Source organism: Camelina sativa, chromosome 6 (assembly GCF_000633955.1).
Source record: "Camelina sativa cultivar DH55 chromosome 6, Cs, whole genome shotgun sequence".
NCBI lineage: Eukaryota > Viridiplantae > Streptophyta > Magnoliopsida > Brassicales > Brassicaceae > Camelina > Camelina sativa.
This window is the reverse complement of record NC_025690.1, coordinates 9,521,781-9,529,909: the sequence shown is the minus strand read 5'-3', so window position 1 is coordinate 9,529,909 and position 8,129 is coordinate 9,521,781.

The window sequence follows — 8,129 nt, the reverse complement described above, 5'->3', positions numbered from 1 at the left end:
TTTTTTTTTTTTTTTTTTTGTGACTATGTATTCTTTAACCTACATTTGGTAATGGCATTGTGTTGATATCATCTCTCTGATCATTCTGCTTTGTCTATAATGTTTGGAATTACTGTCTTCACAAATGGCTATTCATTTTTGCTATATGTAGATGATCATGGCTACTTGATAGCAACCGCATGGCAACCAAAATTATGAGTGCATCGGCTGGTTCAGACCCTCGCCAAGTTGTGTGGAAAAGAAATCCTAAAAAACATTTTCCAAACTCTCGACACGTCATTGACAGAAACGATATACACTTTGGTCGATTCTATAATCATGTATCTAATTAAATACATGAATCATCAACAGTCATCAAGCGTTATACATAAGTAAGATTCTTAATATCATGTATTCATTTCTATTTTAAACTCCACTACTTGACTTTCATATCGTGCTTGAGATTTTAATTGTCCACAGTTAAAACGGAAATTGGATAAATCATTCTCACTCCACCTTATGTCGATTAGCCTTTCTATAGGACAACTATAAATCCTATCACACCACCCACAGCCACAAATTCATCCTTGCATCTTGATACAAAAAAACTGAAACTTTATATTTGAGAAAATATCTGATGTTGATGTTGTTGCGATTCCTGCTGAGGCAAATTATGTGAGCTTTGATGGTTTGCGACTTGGTCGTTCCTCCCAACAAGTTGTTGGCCGTCAACTTCATTCTTGGGATGCTCGCACATATCAAGAAAGATAATGAATTTATGGGAATAATCCTTCTCTTAGTCGATGAAAAGGTTGATATTCTTACATGTTTTGATGTATTAAATATCTTATTCTTTGCATCTTTTTACTACCTAAACCTTTCCTTTTTTTTAATTAACATGTTAAGATTTGTTAAGCATGTTACCAAGAGGGTTGATAGATGGAGACAACTAATAGGACAAGCGAAATGGTGGAGTTCATGGTAAGATTTGTTGGAAATCTCATTCACTATGGTGGCTATCACTTTGAAGCTAGAACTGTGTTTGTGGCCTCTGTATTTAACTCAAACTCTGTTTAGTTTGTTATTCTTACATTATTATTTTTCAAATAAATTTCACATTTTTATTAAAATAAACAAATGAAGATTAGCCATGTTTAAAATACATGCTTCGAGTTTCTTTAATATATAAATTCCAAAGTTTAATATACATGCATGAGTTCACAAATTTTTATTCCCTTCATTGCACCATTGGGACAAAAATAAAACAATTCAAAAACTCCTAAAACATAAACACAACCAACATAACAAAACTTATCTTCTCCTAAATAACTAATGAAGAAGTCCAAAAACCAAATGTAACCAACAAAAACAAAGGACTCCAAACGACTACGGCCAAATATAAATAAATACAATGAAATAGACATAACGTCAGTTTCTACTATGTAGGATAACGTCATTTGTTGGAGTCAACTTTGGTGAGAAACACCATAGAAATGGACTGTAATAGACATTTCAATTCTTCTAGTTTAATAAGGAAATAACGGAATTTCTGATGAACTTTTAAAAGAGTAACTCTTCTATCAACAAACAATGGATTTTTTTATCAAACATATAATTTGACAATTCAAAAATGGTAAATATAAACCCTCATGGTAATGTGTAACACTATGTGTTTAATTTGTATTTCAGAATAATAGAAGGGTAATATAATATAGTGCAATCAAACGAGTAACACAAATTTTAAGCTGAACATAAATGATTTTTTCAAACGTCGAAAAAACTACTTCTTCCGTTTCAGTTTAATGGTCGTTTTAGAATGAAAATTTGTCTTTCATAATAGTTGTCGTTTATGATTTTCATGAGTGGGGATGTTTGATAAAAATTTCAGTTTTGTTCCTATTTTTTAGCTTATTATTTATTTATATTAAATAAAATAGTATATGAGTTAGAGATAAAATAGAAAATTTAAATGTTTTTTGAATATGTGTAAAATAATCTAGAATGACAAAGAATATGAAACGGCGAGAATACTATTATTAGTAGATGAATGAGCTTTTCCAAACTTAGTCATAATTTTAAAATAATAAATTGAAAAATCATTTTCATGAAAATTTTATATCTAAGTTTTCCAATAATTATTTAAACGTGAATTTTCCCCTGGATATGTGTAAAGTGGAATCACGTTTTACAAAATGTGAAAGTATGCAAAACAGTATAGCATTCAAGCTCTAAATCATGAGGAGGACATAGACTTTTGAAACAGTGTGCCAAAAATATTAAGGAAAGAGTATCATCATATCACCCATCAGTACTCAAATCCCATATATTACTCTAATATACATTAATTATATTATTCTATGTAATCCCTTTAATTATGTCATTTGGTTATGGTTTGTGTTTATATATAAGTTGTATCATTCCATTTGATAATACAACAACAATAATAATACAATCATATTCTCTCTATTCACATGGTATCAGAGCCACAATGATCTAACGATCAGCTCCGTTCCTGTTTCTAAGCTATGTGCTACTTTTGCTTATTTTTGTTTTTTTAAACCAAGTGCTTTCACATTTAAGTTCACGATGAACCTCTGAATCTAAACCACCAAGGTTCTTTTTATTCAAGTCTACCATCTTAGACCTCTGAATCTAAGTCCAATACTTCTTCTATTATAATTTTTATTTTCAAGCCAAAAATGTTTCTATCATTCAAGCTATAATGCTTTTTTCTCTTTAATTCTTTCCAAAAAAAAAAATAAGAATTCGGATCTGCTTCTCTAACCATCATTGATGTCGGCCACATCAACATCACACAACTCGTCATGGGATCGGGTCTTTAGAAAGTCTTGCTCAACAATAACACCTCATCTTCTCGATTCATAATCGGATCTCCTTCTCAACACTTGGACTTGTCAATCTCAAGCAATTATTTCCGCTTCGCTTTATAAACCCCTTGAGATTGAGGGAGTGTATTAAAGAAAGAGTACCATCATATCACGTATGAGTATTCAAATCCCATATATTACTCTAATATACATTAATTATATTATTCTATGTAATCTATTTAATTATGTCTTCTGAGGATAGTTTGTGCTCATATATAAGGTTAAGGTGTATCATTCCATTTGATAATACAACAATAATAATACAATCAAATTCTCTCTATTCACAATTTACAGTTTAGCATGTGATGTGACATAATTTATAGGCACTTCGTTGATATGAAGGGTTCTGCCAAAAGAGTTGATTGACATCTATGCATATAAAGTTAGTTTTAAATTGTCTCTTCATTTTTTTCTGCAACTGCATATAAAAAGTTAGTTTTATGTTGTTATTTTTATAGTTTCAACCCTCGTATAATAGATCTATAAATATTGCATAGTTAAAATTTCTAAAGTTCTCAATTTTTTTTTTTTATATATCCAAGTTTCTGGTCAATTATGATGAAATCGTGACTTCAAAGAGCTGCCGATCGTATAAACAACCATTATACAGCCGTCTAGACCAATTTTTAAAACAGGGCAAAATACTGATACCAACAAATTAGAATATATAATGCCTACACTCATCATTAGTGTAATTAGAAAAAGAAAACATTGAGTTGTATCATTAAGTACTCGCAAGCTAAAAACTAAACCTTCTCACATCGACCGATTTGTTCACGAGTAACAGCGAAGAACTATATACTTTATAATCATTGTAAAAAAAAAAAAAGGACGAATATTATGTTAATTATCAAATCATCAATATTATATACGTTTTAAAATGTAAAATTTCCTCTTATTTGATAGACTGGAGCTTATTTGATTAAAGATTTCTTACTGAGATGTTATTTCGTCCACAATTTTTTTTTAGTTAATTTTTGACAATTTCTATATATGCAACATATAATTTATGTTTCAAATACATATAATCAAAACCCACACATCCTACTATATTTATTAGGAAGTACAAATATAAAACTAATCTTAAAATGCGTAAAAATTACATTCACTTGCAATTAAAAAAGTTTAATTAATTAATTAATCTTTATTAATTATTAATAAAAAAATCATAGACAGGTTAGATTAAATAAAATCAACAAAAGTAAATAAAATCTATTCGAATCTAAACTGATTCGTACTTGAAAAAAAAATTATTAAAAATTGAACAGATTTTAAAAATCTAATTTAATAAAATCTACAACTACAAATTTTATCAACATTTTTTACTAGAACAAGTTAAAATTTTTATCAAAAATCTAATCAAATAAAATCTACCTCAGTTTGAGTTTAACAGCTTAGATTTTAATATTAATAAATAACATAATAACAAAATAAATTATTACAATTTTTTATCAAAAAAAAATTCAGCCTGCGGATGACCGCATGTTAGTACCTAGTTCTCTAGTATTTTATCTATCCAAACTTTGTTTTGAATAAGTTCAGTGACTCTTTTGACATAATAATATATAAATATTGGCTAAGATTAACTCATATGTTATAACAAGAGGTTTAGGGAATTGTTCTCTTGTATTATTCCTCTGTTCCATATGATATAACATATATATAGGGATACATATTAGGGTTTACAAGTCCACTAATGGGCCGATAATGTGCATTCATACTATAATAGATATATTCATAACACTCCCCCTTGGAAGACCATTATAAAAATGTAGTTCCAAATGCGCATGTGAGATGTTGCCTCATTAAAAACCTTACCAGGAAAACCATGGTTAAGGGAAAAAGAGTGCAGCGCGCTTTACTCCCCCCTTAAGTACACCACTTGAAATCTTCAAAATGACGCAATCCAATATGATGAAGTATCTTCCTTTTGAAGTAGTGGTTGAAAACGTCTTGGTAGATGGTTCGCCAAATATTCACTTGAACAAATTTGTAGGACATGTATATCACCGTACATCACCATTCTTCTGCAGACTGTTGGTCTCTTAGATGACTCATCTTGATCATTAACTTCGCCTCTCACGATCTCATCAATGTATGTCAAAGACTTTGAAGATGATAGTCTTCACCATTGGAATCATAATATTCCTCTTCAAGTGTTTATCTTTCGCATGTTCTTTTGTTGTCTCGTTAAAAACCTTTCATGGAAAAACCCAATGAGATAAAAACCATGATAAAGGAAAAAGAGTACAACCACGCACATAATCGTATTTCTCCCCCTGAAAGCATCATCTTCAGGTTATGCATTATGATCATATATATCATCTTTTCTGAACTGTTATAAGTAGTGCTTTCAGGTACAAGCTCATATGATCATCATATATTTTCTTGGGTCATTGAAATTCAAGTCATTTGAACCCCTTTCATATAGAAGATCTATTTGAACTTTAAGCCCAAATCTTCTTTTACATATAATTTTCCAAACAATCATCTTATACATAAGATTTATTTGTATGCTCCTTGTAAAACTTTCTCTTTTAACTCTTCTTATGGTACTTCCAGACCATTTTACATGTAAGATACTTTTATCAACATACTTTACACTTGTTCTTGTATTCTTTTCACAAGAACCACTTGTAAGTGTAGAAGAGAGAGGAGACACATACAATTTTTCTTTGAACAAGGTTCAGCAGATGCCTACATCCTCAAACTTTGTTGAAAATATTTCTTGAACATAATTACAACTATTGTTCAATCTTGGATTTACACAACTCTAAGATCTTCTCTTAACTTGTTCCCGATTTATTTTCAACCCACTATGAGATCACTAAGATCAATTGCTTCTAGCAATATGATCACTTTAAAGGAAACTTCTGACAGTTTAAAAACCTTCTCACTAGACTGAATCAAGTCTTACTCTTATTGTCAAAACTCATAAGAGATCTAAAATAGTTGCTTCCACCAAAAGAGAGTACATCTCTCATAAGTATTTTCTGAGAATCATAGTACTACTACACGTACTTAATTTCTCATACAGATCCACTTATGTTTCACTCATTTTACACTTTCAAGTGTAAGGACTACAAGTCCAAATATTATCTCTTTAAGAGACTGAACTATCTCAAATAGTTACTTCTTTCAATGATTAACCAATCATTCTTTGTGTAGACTTTTCAATAAAACTTTTCTATTAACAGCGGTTTATGATCCTCGATTTTTATCCATAACATCATCAACTGCAACACTGCATGCAAACATATTACGACGTCGATTTGCTTATTGGTTCCTTTTCATTCTAGACATGACTCAACTTGTTGAGATTTCTTTTCATTATGATTCTCAGGTTCCTGAATCTCTTTCTTACTCATGCCTACATCTCTTTTAGAAATTTTTCATAACTCTTTGCTTCCTCGGTGCCATATTAAATTATGCTTCTTTTATTTTCCGAGGATGTTTATATTTGGAACCATAAGTCTATCACACTTCATGCGATCTTTAGACTTACTAGCAGTTGATCTTATCCTTCTAGGACATTAATTAGAGCACAACTGGTATATGTGACTTTTTCACTCAATGTCAGAAAATGGCTCATGTATGCTTTTAGCATCTTTGAAAACTTTGCCAATAAATTATCTTTTTAATTTCTAGTGCACATTTCTTAGTACGAGGATCAAGATAATTTCTTACAATATATTTCTTTACCAGCTGTTTATTTTCTCCCCCTCATGTTGGAAAGACTGACTCACTGAAACAACAGTCTCTGCAGCTCAAGATATTCAATCATCAAGAGAGATTTATATCCAACATATTTTCAACATTCTTTCAAATCCCATCTTAATCACTGTGGTGGAGCAACAACGCAACATGTATAATACATTTAGATGGAATATATCTGGTTTCTGACCCAAACCAATTACAGTGGGGAGTACTCATGATAATTCGCTGGCCCGATGCGAACTTATTGACATATATAGTCATTTATGTCAATTACATAGCTTGGTTTCACCACCATTGTCAATTAACCAAATACTCTCACAAACTCGAGATTGCATGTTCATAACAAACATATATAGTGGATGATCAGTCCACAATATCTCTTTGTATACGTACCAGAAAATTGACACTATCCAAATTCATGGGGTCCGTGAAAGCCATATAATCGACACACATAAGAAATCAGCACACATAAGAAATCACTAGGAAAACTCTTTAGGTTCTCTAATCAATCTTTTGAGAAATTTCTGATTATTCTTTTGCATCGTTACTGAACCGGAATGGCTTAATCGGTCATGCCAAACAGTGAAATTTTCACAAAGCATTTTATCTTCTAGATAATGCATGTAATCTCTAAAATACTTTTATTGCCTTGGGTAATCATACTTATGATTTCAAAGTATTTCCTTCGTTTATTGTCTCAGCATGATTACTTTTCATATCCTCAAAATTTGCTCTATCATATGAGTGACTAAACTCATTTTGGGTGTGAACATAATTTTATTACTGTTCCATCACCTCTTGTGGGATTCATTAATTCTCCCCCTCGAGATGATGACACTTCATGTCTATCAATCTCGATTTGAATCACACTCCGTAATCAATAATATTCTCAAATTGGGTCATGTATTATATCTTACACCCTTTTGACTTTGAGACCAATTGGGAGACTATAACACATTAATATCAAATTGTGTTCCCATAGACAATAGTATATATACTCTTCATGAGCTTTCAATACTTTTTCTACTACTTATTATTGTAGTAGAATAGTGGAAATGGTCTCACACTAATTTCTTTCATCATCATCATATATAGATGAGATAAGTGCCTCATGTACTTATTATTCACTTATAGTGGAGATACAAGTCGACTTAACCACGACCTTATATAGATACCATACCCACATTTATAATCACTTTTATAGCAACTTTCTTATCATTGATGTGGCATTTTCCTTTTTATTTGCATAAAGTTATATTCAGTTCAATGAATATACCAAGCCAATAGGATGTGATTTACATCAACATTTCATAATTTTATACAGTCACAAAAAATAAGATTAGAATATTTTAAAAAAAATATATTTTTCACTATATTGTGTCTTACGTGACAACAATATTTTGTGACAAGTAGAATATATTTTCTCTAATATATTTCCAACAATGATATTATTTTCTATTATAATCTTGGTTATAAGTAGAATTAAGTTGTTTGTATATATTCTCTTATAGACTTTTAGTCATTTACTATCTTTAGATTATTCTA